Below are 27,794 nucleotides of genomic sequence, written 5' to 3'. Positions count from 1 at the left end.
TCTTCTACTATTCTCTACACCAATTTCTTTTCTTTTCTTTTAATATTTTATCTTAAAAGATCTATGATTTTTGATAATTTCATCAATGTAGTTCACTGGCATAATTGTTCCATTTCAAAAACAAAAAACTACAAACCAAGTTTGTCATTAGCAAATTTATGATTGATCTTTTCTATATTTCAAAGTATGTTTTTCTCTTGTTCATCTTTGGTAATTAGAACTAGTAATAGTTTACTTCATTAGTTAACAACGATATTTTTATTTTTCTTCTTTTAATCTTGAGAATCTTGAAATTTTTACCTATTTGGTTAAAAAATATATAACGCACAATTATTACTGGATCATATTTACTATCGTGTAGTTTTTCTTGTTCTATTTTTGGACTTTTTACAAAAATTAAATATGCGCAATGCCCATTTATTGATCAATCAAAAAGGGGTTTAATCATAAATGAATAGAGTATGTGGCTGAAGCCCAAAACAGAGCCTCTACCACTAAACCGGAGAAAAAGAAAATTACAAAAACAACGTGAAATCATGTTAAAAAGGAAACATTTTTCCAGTATATCAAAGGAAATCTATTAGAACTCCACAATCCTCCTCTCTTCTACGCAACCATGAAATATTTGCATTAAACTTGAGTGTTATTCATTTGGGTGTTCAAAATTCTCACGAACACTATGAATCAAACTCGGTGAAGACTTCTTCCGTTCAACACTGTTGTCAGCTGCATTCTATAAGGTAATGACCGATTCCTCTATTGCATCCTATATCTACTTTAATTGAATGAAATACACTAACCCCTTCTTAACTCGGGCAGATTGACCTCCCAACAACTAATGACAGTGCATCTGAGTTAAAGATGTCTAAGGTAATTTAAGTTTTATTAAATACATGTTTGAGATAGTTGAATGCCATTTCGTAAGATTGAATGTTCCATTTCATCCCTGCAATCGTTCTAGAGAGTATTTTTACTCTGTACCAATAAATCATTTAACTTAATCCATGGTTTCTTTTTCGACATTTCTTTGTTCTGAGATTTGTTATTCATTGCTTGTCTTCTTGTATTACTGTCCTTGCTTGATTTGGCAATAACCCAATTTTATGTCAATGAGGAGTTCTCAATAATATCCAGGACTATAATACAGACCAAAACTCAGAACAAAGAAATGTCAAAATAGAAAACATGGATCAAGTTAAACAATTCATAGGCATAGAGGAAAAATTCTTTCCAAAATGATTACAGGGAAAACATGGAATACTAATCTTACAAAATAAGAATCAATTGTATCTCAAACGCATATCGGACAAAATTGAAAAGTTCTTATGATATCTTTAACTCAGATGTAGCGACATTAGTTTCTTGGAGGTCAACCTAAAGAGTTATGGAGGGGTTAATGTATTTCTTTCTATTAATGTAGATTCATGGAAGCAAAATAAGAACTGGTTCTTACCTTGAAGAATGAAGCTGGCAACAGTGTTGAACTGAAAAAAGTCTTCACCAAGTTTGATTTATGTTGTCCTTGAGAATTTTTAATGCAGATCTTCCATGGTTGCTTTGAAGAGAAAAGGATATTTGGAGCTCAAAAAAACGTCCTTCAATTAAATGAAAAATGATTCTTGTTCTGACATGATTTCACATTGTGTTTCGTTTTTACCTTTTTCTCTGGTTTAACGGCAAAATGTTGTGTTTTGGGCTTGGGTCACTTTTGGACTCAAGCCATTTTTGAGTATACATCTTTTTATTTATTCAATAAATGGGCATTGGCAATATATTTTTTTAAAAATATTTCAAAAATAGACGAATTAAAACTATCCGATTGTAAATATGATCTAGTAATAAATATGCAATATATAAATTTTAGTCAAATTGCGAAAAATACCGGATTCTCAACATTCAAAGAGGAAAAATTAAAATCTTGGTGTTAACTCATGAAGTGAACTATTACTAATTCCTATCACGCCCTGAGCCCATAAATGTGATGTGGGAGGCACTCATGACCATTATTGGCCATGAGCGGACCCTTGTCCTTGCTTGCTTAACTTAGTGGAAGACAATAATCAATAACTTAATGACCAAAGAACTTAATTGAATAATAAAATAGCTGGGATTGTTTTTAAAGATTAAAAACATTTAACTTGGCCTAAATTGCAACCCAACTCTTTAACATAACAAATATAATGCGAAGACCACTTAACTAATAATTGTCTATGAAGCCTCTAAATGACTTAGACGAATGTTGTAACAAAACACACAACATCCTACTGAACTAACTAGAACGCAATAAAGATGATTTCCTCTGAAGTTCAAGGAGGCTCACTAACTGACTCTGAACTGCTCAACTGGATCAACGGTGCGCTGGATGCTGATCCTTGTTTCCTGTGCCTGCTTTATAATACGATGCATGCCAACTGGCATTAGTACATTGAATATACGAGTATGCTATTTTGAATGCTAAAGAACATAGGCTAGAAAGGATATGAAAGAAACTAAGGAAATACCTAGCTAAACTTAATTCAACATAATTGAATCATTTCAATATATATCAAATTAAAAGAAAGTGCCGTATAAAGAAAATTTTGACAACATGTTGTAAACTCTGTAGGTATGCAAGGATACAATTAACTCTAAGATGTATGTAAAATTCAAATAAATGGGTGTATATATATAACTTCTGTGGGAGTTTCTCTAACATAAAACCAACACAAGAGCTATAGTGATGATACAACGATATAAATCATGTTGCTAACGCATCCTATACGCGACAAAAAATATTAGACCTGAACTACCTAATGAATCCACTAGTCTACTGTGAAAAGGATTCATATAAAAAGTATGACCATTTTGCTAACCCTAGTGGCTAAATTTTTTATGGGGGCTATGAGTTGTCTAAACTCTCACCCATATCGGTACTCAATACTACTCCCAAAATATTTAAGCTATTATTTTTCAAAAATATACTTCTTCTGTGATTTGAGATTAGTGCTAAAAAACATATCTCAAAGGTTATCTTGCAAATCTCAGTTTCCCTGCTTGCTTCATTTAGAAAGCTATTACTCTTTCACTAAAAACTAGAACGAAGTCTCTTCGGAAATTTGAGTTTCCATTCTTTTTAAATGTGAAAATATTTTTATACTTCTTTGGGAAATAATTAGTTCCCATAACTACTTTGAAGAAAAGACATCACTTTACTCTGAACTTAACTCAAACTTAAGTCTTAAAAGGACATTTAAAATGTTTTTTACTTATGAAACTTGAAATGAACTTTCGTCTTCTTATCTTTAATCTTTACTCAACCTGATCTTTAGTCTTAAAACAAAGTCTAAAATAATTTGTAAATGACTTCTTGAAAGAACTCTAAGAAGTTTGAAGATCTGTCTCTAAACTTTCCTATAATTTGAAGTTATGGATTCAAGGTTGTAATTTATGTTTCTGGATGATTCCATATGATTAGAAGTCATTCAGAGTAGTTATAATCATTAAAAAGTGTTAAAACACTTTAGAAAGGCTTAATTAGATTGATTTATGAAGACATGGTGAAAAATGCCGATTCAGGTGTTAATTGGGCGCGCCACCCAAGTTCAGAGGCCTCAATTTGGCGCACTACAGGCGCGCCTCCCAAGGCCCTTTGGGGCAGATGCGGCGCGCCATGCCTGGCCCTGCTCAGGCGACGCCTGACGAATTTCTCAACTTGTTTTTTCAACATAGAATATTTTTTTTTAGATTTGTTTTCTCAAATTCACTTAGATTTCAGGTACCCACATCATATATTCAAGGATCTAACCAAATGAATTCAATAAAAATATTTATATCATCAAGGAACCCCTAAATCTCAACTCAAATTCAAGAACGAAGGAAATTCAACAAACCACATTCAAGAACATTCAAAATCCAATACATTTAAAATGAAATCACGCTGAATCAAACATGTTTGGCACGTGAGTGAAATAGCCCAATGCTCAGATAGATCCATATACCTTTTTAGGGATCACGCCCGACAAAATCCACAAGTTAATTCGGTGATCTTGGTGAATCTCGTCCATTTTCTTCTTCTCCTCCTTTCTCCTTAGCCCCAGCGTGAACATTACTAACTTCTAAAAATTACTAATTTCTAATTTGACCCTTGTTAAACTCCTAAAAATTGATTTAAACTAATAGGGTAGTGAAAAGACTAACATAACCATTAAAAATCCTAGATTGGGACATTTCCTGAATTCGACAGCCAAACTTCCAAAGGGCATAACTCACTCATACAAAGTCCAAATCGCGCAAACTTGGCAGAGTTGGAAAGATCGTTCTAAGATCTTCCTAATAATGTTTTTAGCTACACAAAACTTATCCTGATCCATGATCTATATCCATTTGGAGTTGACCAAAAATTCACTTTTGACAATCTTAAAATTTCAAGATTTCATTATACTTTCAACAAACAAGTATTTCCAGATTTATTACTCGTTTCTAGTTCTTTCAAATTATGAGATTTTACAATATCTCCTCCTTAGGAACAATTGTCCTCGAATGACGATATTCCTTCTATACTAAGAGTAGTAGCATCAAGTTCAAACATCCAATAAGCGCCTGCAATATAAATGATTATTCATAACTTAAAGAGTACTGAGAAGAAAATTAGTACCCTGGTATTGATTTTTTCCGGATTCAAAGAGATGTGGATGTCTCTTCTTCCTGTTCTCCTAATCTTCCCAATTAGATTCTTCAAAAAGTTGGTTCCTCCAAAGGACCTTAACAGATGCTACCTCATTCATTCTCAACATGTGAACCTGGCAATCTAAGATCTAAACCGGAATCTCTTCTTAAGATAGACTATCCTTGATCCCAATTTTTTCAGTTGCAATGATAAATAATGTATCTCCCATGCTCTTCTTCAACATAGAGATTTGAAACACCGAATGAACTGCTGATAACTCTTGTTGTAGCTTTAACTCGTAAACTACATTGTCAATCCTCTTGTCTATGCGATAAGTTTCAATATACAAGACCTGAACTTTCCCTTCTTAAAAAACCTCATAACACCTTTCGTGGGTGTAAATATTAGATATGGCCAATCATCTACTTCAAACTCTAACGGTCTCCTCCTTACATAAATATAGGATTTTCGATGGGTTTGTGCCATTTTCACTCTCTCTGTAATCACCTACACCTTCTCCGTATCTTGGTGAACTAAATTTTGTCCTATCAACCCTAATTCACCAACATCAAACCATCCAATAGGAGATCTTCATCTTCTCTCATAAAAAGCTTCATAAGGATCCATTTGAGTGCTATACTGATAACTATTTTTGTAAGGAAACTCAATGAGGGATAGATAGTCATCCCAAATCACTTTGAAAACGATCATGCATCCCTCAACATATCATCTAATGTTTGAATTGTATGCTCTCCTTGCTCGTCAGTGTGAGGAGGAAAGGTAGTACTTAAGTTAACCTTTGAGCCCAAACTATTCTTAAAAGATTTTTAGAATTACGTAGTAAATTTTGCACTCCTATCTAAAATAATGGAGATCGGAAATCCATGATATCCCACCTCTTGAATGTACAACATAGAATAATCCTCTAGCAAATTAGTAGTCTTTACCAGCAAAAAGTGAGTTGATTTTTTCATTCTATCGACAATCACCCAAATAGAATCATGTTGCTTGGGAGATCTCGGTAAAACTATGATGAAATCCATAATAATTATATCCTACTTTGTGATGACCGGAGAATACCCCTTATAAGTAACACGACGTACTTAACCTCTCGGAGGTCTTATTCAAGCCCTTAGATATGTTTCATACCATAGACATAAAATAGCGGAAAATTTAAAAAATTTCCATACCATAACACAATACTATAACTTCACTTAATTTGAAAACCATTAGTACATAGTTAGGACACTAAGTCTCATCTTGCCATCTTAGACATAATTCCAATAGAATAGGTACACGGCCCTTTAACAATACAAAAGAATATTTATATACTATTGCATGAACTTGATTTAAACTCTTGAAGTGAAAGTCTTTGAATCATTAAGGACACACTTGAACTTGGGAATAGTGATCAAAGCTCTTTATTCTAGAAAAGATCCTTTATCCATCACCACTCACATTGGTGTAAACATATGAAGAAAAATGGTATAAGTAAAAGAATGCACTAAGTATGATAACCATGCAAATACATGCTTTAAAAAGGACATTTAGTTACAAACCATGCATCGCGTGTTTTTGAGAAATTTCATAAGCATTTGATAAAATAAGCACAATATAGTTCCACACATCATATTAACATGGATACCACTCACAACCACTCATAAAGTCATTTATTAAATTAAGGAACATTTATTATCTCCAATACATTACCTTTCCTTTTTATCTTACCTACTTTACTTAAAGAAACCCTTAAGTAATAGTTAGTGAAATGCATGAATAGTGTCCTATTCCACCATCCAATGTATCACCTTAAGGTCACCAAGGTGAACATTCAAATGTCACATCTGGAAAGTACCCACTAGATGTAACCGGCATTATCGTAATTGGAGAGGACTAGGACTAGCCTCTTGGCATTCATTATTTCATTCATAGGTTAAAAATGCAGAAACTTTAAAACTTTTCATCTACACTACTTCATGATGTTTACTTAGGCCTCTCGCTTACACATAATATATTCATATCGAGTATACATAGACCCTTCGCATAATAAGATTACATAGTCTTCTACTTTTATACAACATATAGACAACATACAGAATATAGTCTTAAAAGGGGATGTCTCATATTAACCATCTAAAAAGATTCAAATCAGCATGGCAAAAGAGCTCACACAATTGTAGAAATTCCACTTAGGGCTTACAACAATATCTAGAAACAACATTAATGAAGTGATGGTCTTTAGTCTATTACAAAGAATCATATCTAGAGTAATAGAAAGGCATCATCCTCAGACTTGAGGACATACCCACACTTTGAGAAATGATCCAAGCCATCCTTCAAAGTGGTCATGAACCATAAGCATTCGGAACCTAAAATATTGGGGAAAAATTTAAAAATGAGGTTAGCTCATCACTTGTACTATGTATGGAATCATATGCACATACAACACAAAAATGATGCCAAAAAAGGACATTTAATTAAAACATGCTAATTTACTTTGAAAACACCTTATGCACATTCAAGAACCAATACCAATCAATCAGCACATATTTCTTAAGTCAAGACCATGTAAATCACAAGGCTAATAATACCAAGTCTAGTCAAGGCAACATGCATATCCACATAATTGAACGCATAATCAAGACAAATTGATCATCAAGTTATCATATCAACAAGCATGCATAAGAGTTTATAAAATCATAACCTAAGCAACACCAACACTAATGAACCCCCATTAAGTCCACTGGTGCAATGGCTAAGTAATACCCTATAATCTTACTCAACAAAGTAAACCTAACATGAACCATAAGCAATGCCCACTTCACGTACTTTACCATTAAGAGTAAACATCATCATACTTTAGCAATAGAGACCAAATACATGTTCATTGAAACCAATACCACATAGTGTCATTAACATGTAGGATCAACATATACATATCATTTACATTTATAACACATAAGCACATAAGAACATCCTTCTAAGACTTCCTTCAAGGCCAACTAGTGCATTGTATAGGTAGAGTCTCATACCCCTACCTACAGTAAGAATAACTCCTTAGGTCATCCCAGTTCGAGTTCACCTTTTTACTTTATTTTACTTTTTGGAACATCTTGCCTTAACCGACATAGACCACATGATTTAATGTAGAATCTAGTGTTATGGAACCCTACATCGAAAGAACGTGGACTACTTTCCAAAGTAGTACCAAAACATGAGCATAGCTATATGTCGATCCACTAGCTAGTATTCCTATGGGGTCAACAAAGTTCAAGAACTAGGATATGTAGATGGGACCCTCTTTATGCTACATGCATTATAGTCTCCAATCACATGAGTACATTAGTGATCCTATCTTACCTATGTGGGAAGGGACACTCCTCAATTCTAGTTCACTCGATGCTAAGCTAGAGTCCCTTCTGAAATGACTTTCATTAATAATCATAACTTAGTTTAGGTCATAGGGTCTACCCCTTATATAGTCATCATCATAGCTCAATAGGAATTGAATGAGTATTGTCCTTTAATAACAATTCCCACAGGTAAGATTAGCACATTTATATAATAACATTATGATAAGTCACATAGCTAAATTCATCATCAACCTTATATCATTGCATCTTAGCGAACAACTCACATGTCCTAAATCACGACATTTCAATTCAACATCATACCAACCCTAATCAATCTTATCCTAAGATATACTTCAATATAAGTTCATTACTAAACACAAGTAATCAAAATTGAAGTAAAGGTTTAAGATCACAAGACTTACTCCAATTGCTTCACAAGCCATAATCAAAGGTTTTGCCATCAACGATCAAATTTAACCCAACAAAATGGGTGTAATATCATAACACAATAGTAATCAACACAATAATGAAGTCAATTGAATCAGTACACAAAAATTCATTACTAGTTCATAACCTAGGGATACAGACTTGGGTCAATATCATAATCTACTTCACATACAAGGCTAATGCATCAAGATTTAGCATGATTGAATCATAATACATAATAATCTAACAATAACAATCCAAATAAATCATAAACAATACAAATTAGAATATCTAATTCATATTAGAAGAAAACCCACTTGAAACTTATCTTTTTGAAATCAATTTGGAGGAACCATTTGAGGAAAAAATCCCAACATTATAAAGAATCCCATACCTTGTTAATTGATGAAGAATGATTGATTAAATTAGTATTATTTATGACATATAACCCTCCTTTACTTGGTATTCTATGTAGTTTGTTTGGGAGAGAGAAATAAGAGAGAAGGAAGAGGAATTGAGTTTTGGGAATTATGAGAGTTGGGTTAGTTTAATTAGGTTTTGGTGCTTTATATAAGTCATTAATTAACTTAATTAGACCTCCCTTAACCCCTAAATAATTAAATAACCACCAAATAAATTAATTGGAATTATTAAAACATGGCAGCAAAACAGTGACATTGACCTACGGGTCGTAGGCAGTCGACGGATTTTGGGACCAACCGTCCAATAGGTCTGTTGTTATGGTCAGAGACCTGCCAAACTAACTCTTCAAGAAATTTATAAAGTGAGCATCGACGGTGTCTATAGACACCTCGTCAATCAGGCCACGCCTCGTAGCCTGCAACCATCAGTGGCTACTATCTCAAGACAGTTTTTAGCCACATTACAAGGGTCCTCCTGAAGGACCCTTCAGTTGGTCCTTGGGGAGCCGTACACACACGTTTTAACCTGAAACCAACTTTAATACATGTTAGACACCTTTTCACCAAATTTCATCAAATTCCAACACCTAAAACCTTGTCACATAGACTAAGGCACACTAGCACCTCTTTAACTTGTTACGGACGTCATGGATGTTTCTTGACGCTTTTAGTCTAAAACATCTTAAATGACTTATATGCATTAAAGCTGACCTTAAAACAATGTTATAACTCTTAGACTCTCATGTTAATCTATAGATTTGACATTAGATTTTTGAGATATTGCATTATCCCCCCGCTTAGGAACATTCGTCTCTGAATGACACTAAAGTCCTTTGGAAGGAAGTAATAGACTCAAGACTAGAAATACAACCAACAACAACATATCAACACATTATTTACAACTCAAATTAACAAAAACACATGACCATTACACAATGCAACTCAAAACATGATTTTCAACTCATAAGAGCTTAACATTTACTACATGTGTATTCACTTATGCCAAAGTTTTCTTCAACACATATCATCATGCTCAATACAACTCATGAAGGCAAAACATACCAAAATACACCACAGAAGTTCAAATCAAGTAAAAGCACATTTTTTTAAAACTTTTACTTCTATAGGCATAGGTTATTGTAAATATCTGTAACAAAATATATATTTAATATTTTACCGAAACTCAAGCAACTTCAAATAAAATCATTATTTTTCACTATAAATAGGAACAACTAACCTTAGTTATCAAATAGATGAGGTTAACGGGACTTTATTTCGGCATCGGCCTCCCATGATGCACATCAACTAGGTGGTTCTTCCGTAACACCTTTACGGAAGCCACCTCCTTGTTTCTTAACTACTTTACTTGTATGTCAAGGATTTCAACCAGAACCTACTCATAGGGGAGGTTCTATTGAACACCTAGACCCTCAATAGGAAGAATGAACTCGGGATTACTGATACAATTCTCAAGCATGGCATCACGAAACACCGGATGAACCGAAGCCAATTCACTAGATGACTTCAACTCATATGCAAACCTTGCCAACCTTTTGGGAAATTTCATATGGATTCACATAACGAAGACTCAACTTCCCATTTTTGCGAAATCTCACCACTCCTTTCTTAGGAGAAATTTTTAGATACACCTTATCACCTTCTTCAAACACTAAGTCTCTTCTCCTATTATCGGAATAAGACTTTTGCCGGCTATAGGCGGTTTTGAGTGATTTCTTATTACATGAACTTTCTCCAAAGTCTTATAAATCAATTCAGGAACAAAAAATGAAGAGTCGCCTACTTCAAATTATCCAATTGGATACCTACATCTCTTACCATACAAGGCCTCAAAAGGAGACATAGATATAGATGGATGGTAACTATTGTTGTAAGAAAACTCAACTAAAGGATAGTGTTTATCCCAATTTCCCTTGAAGTCAATTATACAATATCTAAGCATATCCTCAAGGGTTTGACCAGTACGCTCCGCTTGACCATTTGTTTGGGGGTGAAAAGTGGTGCTTAGCTTCACCTTGGTACACAACCTTTTTTGGAATGATCTCCCAAACCTAGATGTGAATTGTGCACCCCTATCCGATATTATGAATAATGGAATACCATGGCGACGCACAATCTCATCTATGAATATCATTTCATAATCCTCCGGCGAGTATGTAGACTTGACGGGAATAAACTGAGCGGATTTTGTCAACATATCCACAAAAAACAATATGTAGTCATGTTGCTTTTGTGTCCAATGCAAAACTACCATGAAACCATATTAATATCTTTCCATTTCCAAGTGAGAATTTGGATTTCTTGAAGTATACTACTTGGCTTTTGGTGCTCGGCTTTGACTTGTTATGAATTTGGACATTTTGCAACGAATTCCAGTATGTCCCGTTTTAAACCTTATCCCAAAATACTTCCCTAAGTTCATGATAAATCTTTGTACAACCCGGATGAATGGAATAACAGGAACCATGAGCTTCCTCAAGAATCAAGTTTCTCAAGTTATGAATATTGGGCACACACAACCTTCCTTGATACCTCAAAACACCATCACACCAAAGGAGAATGACTCATTAAGCATACCAAGAATAGACTCCTTCAACTCCATCAATGGTCATCAAGGTGCTGCTTAGACTTCACTTAATCCAACAAAGACGATTCGGATTTATGAAGGACCATAACACCACCACCATTTGGAGAATCTTCTAGTGTAACACCCAAGTGGGGACAACGTATGAACATCTTTCACTAGGTCTTTCTTGGCTTCTTCCACATTAGACACACTATCCATGGTCATAGAACTTACAATATCCACAACCACAATGGCCTTGCTGGGGTGGTAGAGAACACTCATGTCGTAATCTTTGAGCAATCACAACTACCTTCTTTGTCAGATATTCAACTCTTTTTGAGTAAACACAGATTGAACACTCTTGTGGTCGGTATACACACCAACATGCACACCATAAAAATAATGCCTCCATATTTTCAAGGCAAAAACATGGCCGCTAACTCAAGATCATGAGTTGGATAATTCTTCTCATGCTCCTTATGTTTCCTAGAATCATAAGCCATTACTTTCCCATGTTGCATAAGGACACACCCTAAGCCCACTTGGGATGCATCACAATCACGCCGAAGCCCTTGGTACCCTCTGGAAAAGTCAACCCCGGAGCGGATTTGATCAAACAAGTAGTCAATCAGAGGGAGGGGATACTTCTTCTTAGTAGTGACTTTATTGAGTTGGCGATAATCAATGCCCATTCTACGGGACATCCTTCTTATTCACAAAGAATACCGGAGTACCCCATGGAGAAATACTAGGTCTAATGAAGCCTTTATCTAGTAAGTCCTTGACTTAAGACTTCAATTCTTTCACTTTGGCCGGAGAAAGCTGATAAAGTTAAATTGAAATAGGGTAAGTATCCGGTAGCAAGTAAATACAAAAATCAATCACGTTCGAGAGGGATTCTGGGAAGATCATTATGAATGAAATCTGGAAATTCCTCACTACGGGGACTAACTCAATGGGAGGATTTTTGGAGTCTAAATATTTGACTCTTACGATATGGTATAAATACCTTTTTGAGATCATTTTACAACCCTAAAGACAAGAGATAATAAAACCTATAAGAATAGAATCTCCCCCTTCCACTTCAAAAAGGTTTCGTTTGGAAAACTAAACTGAATAATTCTTGTTCTACAATAAATAGAAGCATAACAATCATGCAACCAATCCATCCCTAAAATGACATCTAAATCAACCATATCAAGTTCAACTATTTCGACATGAGTAACTCTATTGGGAAACATTATAGGACAATTTCAACATACCCTCTTTGCAACCACCGACTCACCTACCAGGATAATTAATATGAAAGGTTCGTTTAGGATATCGGGAGTAACATCAAGCTTCCTATATATCAATGGAGTAACAAAATATAATGTAGCACCCGGATCAAGTAGACCATATACATCAATAGAGAAGACCTGTAATAAACCGGTCAGAACATTGGGAGAACATTCTTGTTCACCCCTTGAGCGAATTGCATAAAACATTTCTTCTATGGAGCATCAACATTAGAACCACTAGCTTGATCTTGACAGCTTCCTTTGTCTTGTCCCTTTATATTAAGTCAATCCCAAACCTTGTGACCTTTAAGAAATATCTAGGTAATTCCTGAAAAACTTCTTGAAGATAAGTTTATTCTAAAGAAGTTTTTTTTGTAATAAATAATAGAATAGTCTAGATTATAGGTATTTAGAATCATCACTACACAACTATGAATAGGAGTGGCATAGTCTTGGTGGACAACCCAATAGTGACCCAAGAACAACCCAAGTAAAATAGTCTTCTTTTAAAACAAGTTCTCCTTTCAGCTTCCTATCCTTAATTGAATCTTCCTATCTTTGTTAACAATCTTGAGCTAGTAGAATGTTTCTTAATAATACTTTTCTTCTGTTATTTTCTACATGGCATCACATCCATATTCACATGTTTGCATCTGAAATTTTTTCAAGATCGGGTTATAGGTAGATTCAACTGGTTTGCCTATATGGATTTTATAGTCGTGTTTATGAATTTGAATGGGGTTACTCAATAGGTCCAATACTAGGTATGAAAAACATATATGAAATCAGACATTGTGAGAGAGGCTTTATGGGATTTTATTATAATACTTCGAAAATCTAAGACGAGTTCTAGAGCCTAAGATGAGTGTCAAAAGGTGTAGACACTGTTCTAAGGTAAATTCCAATGATTATAAGTCATTTAAAGACCTTAGAAATCAAAACGTCAAACAACGTCCGTGACGTTCGGAAACTAGTTCAAAGAGGTACTAGCGTTCCTTAGCTTATTTAACTAGATTTTAGGAGTCAAAAAAGTGATGAAAATTTGTGGAAGAGTATGTAACACGTATTAGAGTTAGTTCGTAGTCGAAACGTCTGGGCACGACTCCCCAATGACCAACTAAAGGCCCTTGAGGAGGACACTTGCAAAAGTGACCAAAAACTGTTAATGGACAATGTCACCAACAGATGCCATAGTCGGCTCGTGGTACAATCGACGGGGCGTCGATTGGATCAGTTGATGGAAACTTAACCAAATTCTTGACAGGACTGTTTTGCATAGTCTCTTAACTCATCAATGAATTTGCATCAGGGAAGGGAACAATGGTCGTCGGTGGACACATGATCCGTCAATCGGGGTGTCGTCTGTGAGGTTTGTGTTTTGCTGCAAATTTTCATTTAAGTCAATTAATTAGTTCTCTTAGATAGGAAGTTAATTAGGGTTCATAGGAGGTCTTATTAAGTTATATAACCATCTATATAAATACCCTAAGCTAATTAGACTAACCTAAGGTCTGATAATTCCCAAACCCAAAACTCTCTTCCTTCTCTCTTCTTTCTTTCTCCTAATGAAACCCCATTGAAGACCAAGCTAGCGGTGAGTTCAAGGGTTGAAAAGGGTCAAATATCTCCATCAATCTTCATCAATAATAAAGGCATGAGATTACTTTCACCTTTGAGACCTCTTTCCTCAAAGGGTTATCAAATTGATTTCAAAAGTTGGTTTTACATATGGGTCTTTTCCAATCTCAAAATTGATCTTGTAAATTGATGTTTTTATGATTTCTTTTGGATATTATGAATAAATTAACATTTATTTTACCACAATCATGTTATTTCATGATGGATTGGTCTAGTTTGTAGAAGATGAGCTATTCCTCTTAACCCTAGGTTATGATCTTGATATGAATTGTGTAATGTTGACTTGGTTATTTATTAAATTAATACTAGATAATTTTATTGTATTAATCATGAATATATTAGGTTCAATTATAGTCATATACTGCTAGTTCTTGAGTAATTGATCTAGATTATGTATTTGACCTATGTCTTTTGTCTTAAGCTATGAACTAGTGTTGGATTGTGATGTAGTTATTCAATTAGCCTTGTTATCATGTTAATATTCTTAAATGATGATACCACACCCTAATTGGAATTATTTATGGGTTAATGGTATGTCCTTGATGATGGATTATGAAGGAGACTTGGTAAGTATTGTGATCTCTATTCTTTACATCAATTATGACAAATTGTGATTTAAGTCATGATGTTGTATTGGAGTATGTCCTGTAATAAAATTGATAGGGTTGGTATGCTTTTGAATTGAAATGTCTTGACTGTGGTTTGTAAGGAGTTGGCTAAGATGTAAATGCTATAAGGATGGTGAGGATTTACCAATGTGCCTTATGATAAAGTGATATGTAATTGTGCTAACCTCACTTATATGAATTGTAATGAAAGGAATATAATTAAACAATTCTTATTGAGATATGATGATAATGATCATACAAGGGATAGACCATATGACCTACATTAAGCTATAATGATTAATAAAGGTATTAAAGACATTTCAAAAGGGACTCTAGCTTAGCACCGAGTGAACTAGAGTGAGAAGTGTCCCTTCCTAGATAGGGAAGGTAGGATCACTAATGTACTCTTGAGATTGGAGACTATAATTCATGTAGTACAAAGTGGGTACCAACTATATCTGCTAGTTCTTGAACTATGTTGCCTCCATAGGAATACTAGCTAGTGGATCCACGTAGTTGCTATGTTTATGTTTTGGTACTACCTTGGAAAGTAGTCCGCCTTCCTTCCGTGTAGATTTCTATGGCACCGAATTCCACATTAGCTCATGTGGCCTATGTCAGTTATGGAAAGATGTTCCTAAAAGGTAAAATGAATTAAAGGAATGAACTCTAACTAGGATAACCTGAGTTGTTTATCTTAGTCTAGGTAAGGGTATGGGACTATGCCTAAACATTGCACTAGTAATTCTTGAGTGAAGTCTTAGGAGGATGTTCTTACGTATGAATATTATTATTATGTTACATGATAAGTTTTGATGAGATTGCACATTGTTGATAGTATATGATGATTGGTTTCACATATGAATAAGTGTTTGTCTACATTGTTAAAGTATGATACTATGTACTGTTAAATGCCATTCTATGTGAAGTAGCAGGTTGGTCAAGATTCTTGTTGGGTTACTTTATTGAGTAAGGTTATGGGACTTTTCTTAGGCATTGCACTTTTTGACTTAATAGAGGTTCATCGGTAATTGTCTTTCTTTGGTTATGTTAAATTGTACTATTATTCATGCTAGCTGATGTTAGTACTTGACGATAGAATTTCTTGAGTATGTGTCCAATTATGTGATATGCATGTTTACTTTACTAGACTCAGTATTGTGGGTGTTGTGGTGTACATGCTTTGGACTATTTTATTGAATGTGCATAAAACTTTTGAAAGTAAATTGTATACTTTAATGAATTGTCCCTTTTTAGTATGATTACATAATATGTATACATATTGTCTCATACTCAATACAAGTGGTGTACCAACCCTATTTCTTCGTTTTCCCCTACATTTTAGGTTTTGGTCGTCGAAGTGCTTTTAGAGACTAGTTTGAAGAAGACATGAAATTCTTAATCATCCAAGTTGGGTAGGTCCTCACTTTCCGAGGGCAATGTCGTATCAAGCTTATGAAGCGGTTTTTTTATTATGTCTGTTATTTTCATTAAATTTCATTTGGATACTAAACATTATTTGACCTATATGCGGTCTTATTGTATTGATGTATTGGCTAGGCCCAAATTATTACACTCTTGTTAGATGGTTATGAGATGAAACGACTCTTTGAGACTATGTTATATTTTAAATATATCTATGTGCAATAAAAGTAGAATACTAAGTAATATTCCTATACGAAGGGTCTATGTATGCTTGATGTATACATTATGTGTATGTAGAGGTGTATGTAAACCTCAATGTAGAAGTAATGAAATTTATTAAATTTCCGCTAAGTTTGACCTATGAATGTAACGATGTAACCTAAGAGGCTAGTCTTAGTTGTCAAAGAAGACGACGACGACGGTTACGTCTAGGGGGTGCTCCTCGAATGTGACAGTTGGGAATGGGTGTAACACATGTCTCTCCTACTGATGGACCAGAAAATGTCAATGCATACAAATAATGAAAGTTGATTAATGCAAAGGAAGAGTTCATTTTTAAGAGGACAATCTCTTATGGTTTATTTGATAATATTATAAAGTGTAAATCAGTTTGTGATGAAATATGGAAGACCTTAGATCTCTTGTTCAACAAGAAGAATGAAGTTCGGCTGCAGATATTGGAGAATGAATTGGTTAATACCACTCAAGGTAATATTTCTATCCCTGGGTATGTTTTATATATTAAGAACTTATGTTCTGAGATATGTTTATTCAATCCAAAGGAGATATTTTTGATGCACGAATGAGAAGAAGAGTCATTTGTGGGTTGAAACGTTAATAAATTCCATTTGTGACGTTGATTCGAGGATTGTCTCATAAACCATCCTTGGAGGAATTTGAAAATTTGTTGTCTTCACACGAATTACTAGCCAAACAGTTTGATAGTGTTTGTCAAAGAAGGAGAAGGAGATGTTCTTATAGCCGACAATAGAAACTCCGAAGGAATATCAAGATATATGACACGCTCTCTATCCTCATGTGATTCAATCTCTCCTGAATAAAGGAAGAGTCTTCTAACTATTCTTGTAAGAAGGCGCTAAGATATTAACGTTGTGGTGAAGTAGCGAATATACAAATATATTGTCGATTTAAACAGATCAATATGGATTAAAAAGTTTTTGAAGAAGAAGAAGAATGGAGACAATGTTTAGTAGATTAGGCTCAGGCAATAGATGCCATGATCTCCATCAATCCAGAAGGATATTGGATCGAGGAGCTAGAATATTAAATACTTGATCATGTAGAGAAGCAAGAAACTGACGTTGTCGACATGAAGCTAGAAATTTATGAGGATGTTCTCTATGGTCACAAGGAAGCTACTATTGAAGGAATAAAAAATAAAGATCTTAAATAGGCAATATCTGAAAAACTACATATGATTGTGGCAAACATTACAAAGAAATCATTGAGGGAGATGTATTGGATCGGCAGTATATGGTCAATCATATGCAATATCAAGGTTAATAATGACTCAAATTTTTTTGAAAGAAGATGGAGAAAGTAGAGACCAAATAGAGGAAGAAGTTGATATAAAAGTCTCAAAGGCAAACGATATACTTTTTGGAACCTCTGAAGCTGCCAAGATATCTAAGGACGAGATGATAACAGAATTTGATAGTGGATCCTCTGTTGGTTTGAAATTTCACAGACAATTAATAGTGTTTTAATTGTTGAGAAGTTAAGAGAAAGGAAGAGTTTCATAACTCAACAAAGTGATAGTCTACATGGATCAACTGATGGTGAAAAATATTTATCGTTTGAAGAAATAAGAGGTGTCCGAATGAAATTGCTGAGATCTTCACCAAGACGTATCTCAGTGCTTCGTTTAAGTTCTTCCACAACAAGTGTGGATAGTTTCAACATATAAGTTTTGAGGGAGTGTGAAAAATGATAAAGTGGATTTGTTGAATATCATAAATTTTACTAGTATAGTTTCTACAATTGTCTAGTCTAGTACCTAGAATAATTATCATAAGGAAATATCTATATACTCTAGAGAATTACCTTGATGAAATATCTAGTTACTCCTGAGATATTGCTAGAAGATAAGTTCACTAGAATAATCTTTTATATATTTTCGAGAAGATATTTTTGTAGTGAATGATAGAAGATCTAGACTACTTGTTTCTAGAATCATCCTTACACAACTATAAATAGAGGTGGCATTGTCATTTGTATACAACAAAATAGTAACCCAAGAACAACCCAAGTAAAAGAGTCTTCTTCCATAAACAACTGCTCCTTTAGCTTCCTCTTTCTTAGTTAAATATTCTAATCTTAATTAACGATCTTGGGCTAGCAGAAGGTTTCCCAATTATACTTTTCTTCTACAATTCTCTCCACCAATTTCTTTTCTTTTCTTTTCTCTTCATATTTTCTCTTAAAAGAACCATGATTTTTTATAATTTCATCAGTGGGATTCACTGGCATAATTGTTCCATTTCAAAAATAAAAAACTACAAACCAAGTTTTTCATCAGCAAATTTATGATTGATCTTTTCTATATTTCAATGTTAATTTTTTTTGGGGTTCATCTTTGGTAATTAGAACTAGTGATAGTTCACTTCATGAGTTAACAACGATATTTTTATTTTTCCTCTGTATATCTTGAGAATCTTGAAATTTTTACCTATTTGGTTAAAAAATATATAATATACAATTATTACTGGATCATATTTACTATCGTGTAGTTTTTCTTGATCTATTTTTGGACTTTTTAGAAAAAAATTAATTATGCGCAATGCCCATTTATTGATCAATCAAAAATGGGTTTAATCATAAATGAATAGATTATGTGACTGAAGCCCAAAACAAAGCCTCTACCACTAAACCAGAGAAAAAAGAAAACTACAAAAACAACGTGAAATCATCTTAAGAAAGAAACGTTTTTCCAGTACATCAAAGGAAATCTATTAGAACTCCACAATCCTCCTCTCTTCTACGTAACAATGAAATATTTGCATTAAACTTGAGTGGTATTCATTTGGGTGTTCAAAATTCTCACCAACACTATGAATCCAACTCGGCGAAGACTTCTTTTGTTCAACACTGTTGTCAGCTACATTCTCCAAGGTAAGGACCGATTCCTCTATTGATTCCTCAATCTACTTTGATTGGATGAAATACACTAACCCCTTTTAAACTCGGGTATATTGACCTCCCAACAACTGATAACACTGCATCTGAGTTAAAGATATCTAAGGTACTTTAAGTTTTATTAGATACATGTTCGAGCTAAAGTTGAATGCCATTTTGTAAGATTGAATGTTCCATTTTCATCCCTGCTATCCTTCTAAAGAGTATTTTTACTCTGTACCAATAAATCATTTAACTTGATCCATAGTTTCTTTTTTGACATTTCTTTGTTATGAAATTTGTTATTCATTGCTTGTCTTCTTGTATTACTCTCCTTTCTTGTATTGGCAATAACCCAATTTTATGTCAATGAAGAGTTGTCAATAAAATCCAGGACTATAATAAAAGAAGACAATTAAGGGGGCGAAAACTCAGAACAAAGAAATATCAGAATAGAAACCATGGATAAAGTTAAACAATTCATAGGCATAGAGGAAAAATACTCTCCAAAATGATTACAGAGAAAACATGGAATACTAATCTTACAAAATAGGAATCAATTGTATCTCAAACACATATCGGATTAAATTGAAAAGTTCCTATGATATCTTTAACTCAGATGTAGCGACATTAGCTTCTTGGAGCTTAGCCTACACGAGTTATGGAGGGGTTAATGTATTTCTTCCGATTAATGTAAATTCATGGAAGCAATAGAGGAACTGGTCCTTACCTTGAAGAATGAAGCTAGCAACCGTGTTGAACTGAAAAAAGTCTTCACCAAGTTGGATTCATGTTGTCCTTGAGAATTTTTAAAGCAGATCTTCCATGGTTGCGTTGAAGAGAGAGATCAAAAAAACATCCTTCAATTAACTGAAAAATGCTTCTTGTTCCGAGATGATTTCACATTGTGTTTCTTTTTTACCTTTTTCTATTGTCTAGCGGCAAAATGTTGTGTTTTGGGCTTGTGTACCTTTTGGACTCAAGCCATTTTTGAGTAAACATATTTTTATTTATTCAATAAATGGGCATTGGCAATATATTTTTTTTAAAAAAATTCAAAAATAGACGAATTAAAACTATCCGATTCTAAATATGATCTGGTAATAAATATGAAATATATAAATTTATGTCAAATTGCGAGAATACAGGATTCTAAACATTCAAAGAGGAAAAATTTAAATCTTGGTGTTAACTCATGAAGTGAACTATTAGTAATTCCTGTCACGACGTGAGCCCATACCTGGGACGTGGCAGGCACTCAGTGACCATTATTGGCCATGAACGGACCCTTGTCCTTGCTTGCTTAACTTAGTGTAAGACAATAATCAATAACTTAATGACCAAAGAACTTAATAGAATAATAAAACAACTGGGATTGTTTTTAAAGATTCAAAACATTTAACTTGGCAAAAATTGAATCCCAACTCTTTAACATAAGAAAGATAATGAAAAGACCACGTAACTAATAGTTGTCTATGAAGCCTCTAAAATGACCTACACGAATGTTGTAACAAAACACACAACATCCCATTGAATTAACTACAACGCAATAAAGAAGATATCCTCCGGAATTCAAGGAGGCTCACCAACTGATTTTGAACTGCTCAACTTGATCAATAGTGCACTACATGTTGATCTTTGTTACCTATGTCTGCATAATAATACGATACATGCAAACTGGCATTAGTACAATGAATATACGAGTATGCGATTTGGAATGCTACACAACATAGGCTAGAAAGAATGTGAAAGAAAATGAAGAAATACCTGGCTAAACTTGACTCAACATAACCGATTCGTTTCAATATAAATGAATTTAAAAGAAAGTGCCACATAAATAAAAGATTTATGAAAACATGTTGTAAACTCTGTATGTATGTATGGATACAACTAACTCTAAGATGTATGTAATATACAAATAAATGGGTGTATAGATATAAATACAGGTAACTTCTGTGGGAGTTTCTCTAACATACAACCAACACACAAGAGCTATAGTGATGTTACAACGATCTACCTCATGCGTCTAACGCATCCTATACGCAACAAAAAATATTAGACCTGAACTACCTAATGAATCCACTAGTCTACTGTGAAAACGATTCATATAAAAAGTATGACCATTTTGCTAACCCTAGTGGCTAAATGGTTTATGGGGGCTGTGAGTTTTCTAAACTCTCACCCATATCGTTGCTCAATACAACTCCTAAAATATATTAGCTCTAATGTTTTAAAAATATACTTCTTCTGTGATTTTAGATTAGTGCTAAAAAACATATCTCGAAGGTTATCTTGCAAATCTCAGTTTCCCTGTTTGCTTCATTTAGAAAGCTATTACTCTTTCACTAAAAACTAGCACGAAGGCTCTTTGGAAATATGAGTTTCCATTCTTTTTAAATATGATTTTTTTTTATATTTCTTTGGTAATACTTAGTTCCCATAGACTACTTTGAAAAAAAGATTTCACTTTACTCTGAACTCAAACTTAAGTCTTAATACGATATTTAAAAAGTTTTTTACTTATGAAACTTGAAATGAACTTCATCTTCTTATCTTTACTATTAACTTAACCTAATCTTTAGTCTTAAGACAAACTCTAAACTCATTTGTAAATGACTTCTTGAAATAACTCTAAGAAGTTTGAAGACTTGTCTCTTAACTTTCCTATAATTTTAAGTTATGGATTCAAGGTTGTAATTCATGTTTCTAGATGATTTTATGTGATTAGAAGTCATTTAGTGTATTTATAATCATTAGGAAGTGTTAAAACACTTTAGAAAGTCTTAATTAGATTGATTTATGAAGACAAGGTGAAAAATGTCGATTCGGGTGCTAATTGGGCGCGGCCCTAAGCTCAGAGGCCTCTTTTTCACGCACTGCAGGTGCGCCGCCCTAGGTCCTTTTGCGCAGATAGGGGGCGCCATGCCTGGCCCTGCTCAGATGACGCCTGAAAAAATTTTCAACTTGTTTTTCGACCTTCAATTATTCTTTTTAGATTTCTTTTCTCAAATTCACTTAGATTTCAGGTGCACACATCATATATGCAAGGATCTAACCCAATGAATTCAAGAAAAACACTTATCTCATCAACGAACTCTTAAATCTCAACTCATATTCAAGAATGAAAGAAATTCAAGAAACCACATTCAAGAACATTCCAAATCCAATACATTTAGAACGAAATAATGTTGAATCAATCATGTTTGGCACATGAGTGAATGAGACCAATACTCAGATAGATCCATTTACCTTTTTAGGGATCAGGCTCGATAAAATCCACAAGTTAATTTGATGATCTTGGCAAATCTCGCCCATTTTCTTCTTCTTCTCTTTTCTCCTTAGCCCTAGCGTGAAAATTCCCAACTTATAAAAATGACTTATTTCTAATTTGACCCTTGTTAAACTCTTAAAAATGGTTATCGATTAATAGGGTAGTGAAAAGAATAACATAACATTTAAAAATACGAGATTGGCAGATTCAAAAATGGATTTAGATTAACAGTGCAACTTCCAAAGGGCATAACTCACACATACAAAGTCGAAATTGCTCAAACTTGGCGACATTGGAAAGATTTCTTAGAGGTTCCTAATCATGTTTTTAACTACTCCAAACTCATCCCGAGCCTTGATCTATGTCCATTTGGAGTTCATTAAAAATTCCCTTTTGACTATCTTTAAATTTCAAGATTTCATTAAACTTTAAAAAAAGCAAGTATTCCCAGATATTAAACTCGTTTCTAGTTCTTTCAACTTGCGAGATTTGACAATATCTCCTCATTAGGAACAACCGTCCACCAATGACGATGTTCCTTCTTTACTAATAGTAGTAACATTAAGTTCAAACACCCAACAAGAAACAGCAATATAAATGCTTACTCATAACTTAAAGAGTAATGAGAAGAAAATTAGTACATTGGTCTGCATTTTCTTTGGATTCGAAGAGATATGGATGTCTCTTCTTTATATTCTCTTCATCTTCCCAAGTAGCTTCTTCATCAAATTGGTTCCTCAAGAGGACCTGGACTGATGCCTTGGCAATCTAAGATCTAAACCGTAATCTCTTCTTAAGATAGACTATCCTTGATCCCAATATTTTTAGTTGGAATGATAAATGAAGTATCTCCCCAGAACTTCTTCAACATAGAGATTTGAAACACCAAATGAACTGTTGATAACTCTTGGCGTAGCTCTAACTCATAAGCTACATTGTCAAGCCTCTTGTCTATAATATAAGGCTCAATATACACGACCTGAACTTTCACCTCTTAAAAAACCTCATAGCACCTTTCATTGGTATTAATTTTAGATATAGCCAATCATCTACTTATAACTCTAACGGTCTCCTCCTTACATCATTGTACGATTTTTGATGGGTTTGTGCCATTTTGAATCTCTCTGTAATTACCTTCACCTTCTCCGTAGCTTGGTGAACTAAATTTTTCCCTATCAACCCTAATTCACCAACTTAAACCATTCAATAGATGATCTTCATCTTTTCCTAGAAAGAGATTTATAAGGATCCATTTGGATGCTAGAGTGATAACTATTGTTGTAAGGCAACTCAATGAGAGTTAGGTAATCATCCCAAATAACTTTGAAATTGATCACGCAAACCTCAACATATCATCTAATGTCTGAATTGTATGTTCTCCTGGCCCATCAGTTTGAGGATGAAAGGTAGTACTTAATTTCACCTTTGAACCCACACCTTTCTGAAAAGATTTTCAGAATTACATAGTAAATTTTGCACTTCTATATAAAATAATGGAGATCAAAACCCCATGAAGTCCCACCTCTTGAACGTACAACATAGAATAATCCTCTGGCAGATGAGTAGTCTTTACCAGCAAAAATTGAGTTGATTTTTTCATTATATCGACAATCACCCAAATAGAATCATGTTGCTTGGGAGATCTCGGTAAACCTGTGATGAAATCCATATTAATTATTTCCTACTTTGTCATGACAGGAGAATACCCCTTATAAGTAACACGACGTGCTTAACCTCTCAGAGGTCTTATACAAGCCCATAGATATCTTTCATAGCATTAACAAAAAATAGCGGAAAATTTTAAAAAATTTCATACCACAACACAAGACTATAACGTCACTTAATTTGAAAACCATTAGTACATAGTTAGGACACTAAGTCTCGTCTTGCCATCTTAGACATAATTCCAATAGAATAGGTACACGGCCCTTTAACAATACAAAATAATATTTATATACTATTGCATGAACGTGATTTAAACTCTTGAAGTGAAAGTCCTTGAATCATTAAGGACACACTTGAACTTGGGAATAATAATCAAAGCTCTCCATTCTAGAAAAGATCCTTTATCCATTACCACCTACACCGCTGTAAAAAGATGAAGAAGAATGGTATTAGTACAAGAATGCACTAAGTATAATAATCATGCAAATACATGCTTTAAAGAGGACATTTAGTTAGAACCATGCATCATGTGTTTTTGAGAAACTTCATATGCATTTGATACAATAAGCACAATATAGATCCACACATCATATTGACATGGATACCACTCACAACCATTCATAAAGCCATGTATTACAGTAAGGAACATTTATTATCTCCAATACATTGCCTTTCCTTTTTACCTTAACTCCTTTATCTAAAGAAACCCTTAAGTAATACTTAGTGCAATGCATGAATAGTGTCCCATTCCACCATCCATACCAAAGTATCACCTTAATGTCACCATGGTGAACATTCATACTGTCACATCCGGGAATATCCTCTAGACGTAATCGGCGTCGGCGTTCTTGGAGAGGACTAGGCCTAGCCTCTTAGCATTCATCATTACATTAATAGGTTAAAAATGCAGAAAACTTAAAACTTTTCAGCTACACTACTTCGTGAGGTTTACTTAGGCCTCTCGCTTACACATAATATATTCATATACAGTATACATAGACCTTTCGTATAAGAAGATTACATAGTCTTCTACTTTTCTACCACATATAGACAACATACATAACAAAGTTTTAAAAGGAAATGTCTCATATTAACTATCAAAAAAGAGTCAAATCAGCATGGGCAAAATCCCTTACACAATTGTAGAAATTCCACTTAGAGCTTACAACAATATCTTGAAAACATGAATGAAATGATTATCTTTAGAATATAACAAAGAACCATAGCTAGTGTAATAACAAGGCATCATCCTCGGACTTGAGGACATATCCACAGTTGGAGAAATGATCCAAGGCTTCCTTCAAGTGGTCACAAACCTTTAACGATTGGAACCTAAAATGTTGGGGGAAAAGGTAGAAATGAGGTTAGCACATCACTTGTACTAAGTATGGAATCATATGCACATACAACACAAAAATGATGCTAAAATGGATATTTCACTAAAGCATGCTAATTTACTTTGAAAACACCTTATGCACATTCAGGAACAAATACCAATCAATAAGCACATATTTCGTAATTCAAGACAATGTAAATCACAAGGCCAAGTCTAGCTAAGTCAACATGCATATCCACATTATTGAACATGTATTCTAGACAAATCTATCATCAACTCATCGTATCAACAAGCATGAATAAGAGTTCATAACATCATAACCTAAGCAAGACAAACACTTATGAACCCCCATTAAGTCCACTGGTGCAATGGCTAAGTAATTCCCTATAACCTCACTCAACCAAGCCTAACATGAACCATAAGCAATGCCCAATTCACATACTATATCATTAAGAGTAAACATCATGATACTTTAGCAATAGAGACCAACCACATGTTCATAGTTGAAACCAATACCACATAGTGTCATTAACATGTAAGATCAACATATACATATAATTTACATTTATCACACATAAGAACATCCTTCTAAGACTTCCTTCAAGGCTAACTAGTGCAATGTATAAGTAGAGTCTCATACCCCTACCTACACTAAGAGAAACTCCTTAGGTCATCCTAGTTAGAGTTCACCTTGTTACTTTATTTTACTTTTGAGATCATCTTGCCTTAACCGATATAGCTCACATGATCTAATGTGGAATCCGGTGTTATGGAACCCTACACCGAAAGAAGGCGGAGTACCTGCGAAGGTAGTACCAAAATATGAACAAAGCTCTATGAGGATCCACTAGCTAGTATTCGTATGTAGGAAACATAGTTCAAGAATTAGGATATGTAGTTGGGACCCTCTTTATGCTACATTCATTATAGTCTCCAATATCATGAATACATTAGTGATCCTACCTTCCATATGTGGGAAGGACACTCTTCACTTCAAGTTCACTCGGTGCTAAGCTAGAGTCCCTTCTGAACTGTCTTTCATTAATAATCATAACTTAGTTTAGGTCATAGGGTCTACCCCTTATATAGTCATTATCATAGTTAAGTAGGAATTGAATTTGTATTGTCCTTTCATTAGAATTCACACATGTGAGATTAGCAAATTTATATAATCACATTATGATAATGCACATAGCCAAATTCATCACCAACCTTATACAGTTAGACCTTAACCAACAAATCACAAGTCCTAAATCACGACATTTCAATTCCATATCATACAAACCATAATAAATCTTATCATAAGATATACTTCAATATAATTTAGTTACTAAACACAAGTAATCAAAATTGAAGTAAAGGTTTGAGATCACAAGATTTACAACAATCTTCTTCACAAGCCAGCATCCAAGGTTTTACCATCAACGATTAAATTTAATCCAACAATGGGTGTAATATCATCACACAATAGTAATAAACACAATACTGAAGTCAATTGAATCACTACATAAAAATTCATCACTGGTTCATAACCTAGGGATAGGGACTTGGGTCAAATTCATAATCTACTTCATATACTAGGCTAATTTATCAAGATTTAGCATGATTGAATCATAATACATCATAATATAAGAATAAAAAACAAAATATATCATAAACAATACAATTTAGAAGATCGAATTCATAATAAAAGAAAACCCACTTGAAACTCATCTTTCTGTTATCAATTTGGAGGAACACTTTGGGTAAAAAATCCCAACGGTGGAAAGAATCCCATACCTTGTTAATTGATGAAGATGATGGATCAAATTAGTCTTATTTATGACACATAACCCTCCTTTACTTTGTCTTCTATGTAGTTTGTTTGGGAGAGAGAAGGAAGAGCTATTTAGTTTTGGGAATTATGAGAGTTTGGTTAGGTTAATTAGGTTTTGGTGCTTTATATAAGTCATTAACTAACTTAATTAGACATACCCTAACCCCCAAATAATTAACTAACCACCAAA

Source organism: Solanum pennellii, chromosome 4, assembly GCF_001406875.1.
Source record: "Solanum pennellii chromosome 4, SPENNV200".
NCBI lineage: Eukaryota > Viridiplantae > Streptophyta > Magnoliopsida > Solanales > Solanaceae > Solanum > Solanum pennellii.
Note: the sequence above shows the minus strand (reverse complement) of the source record.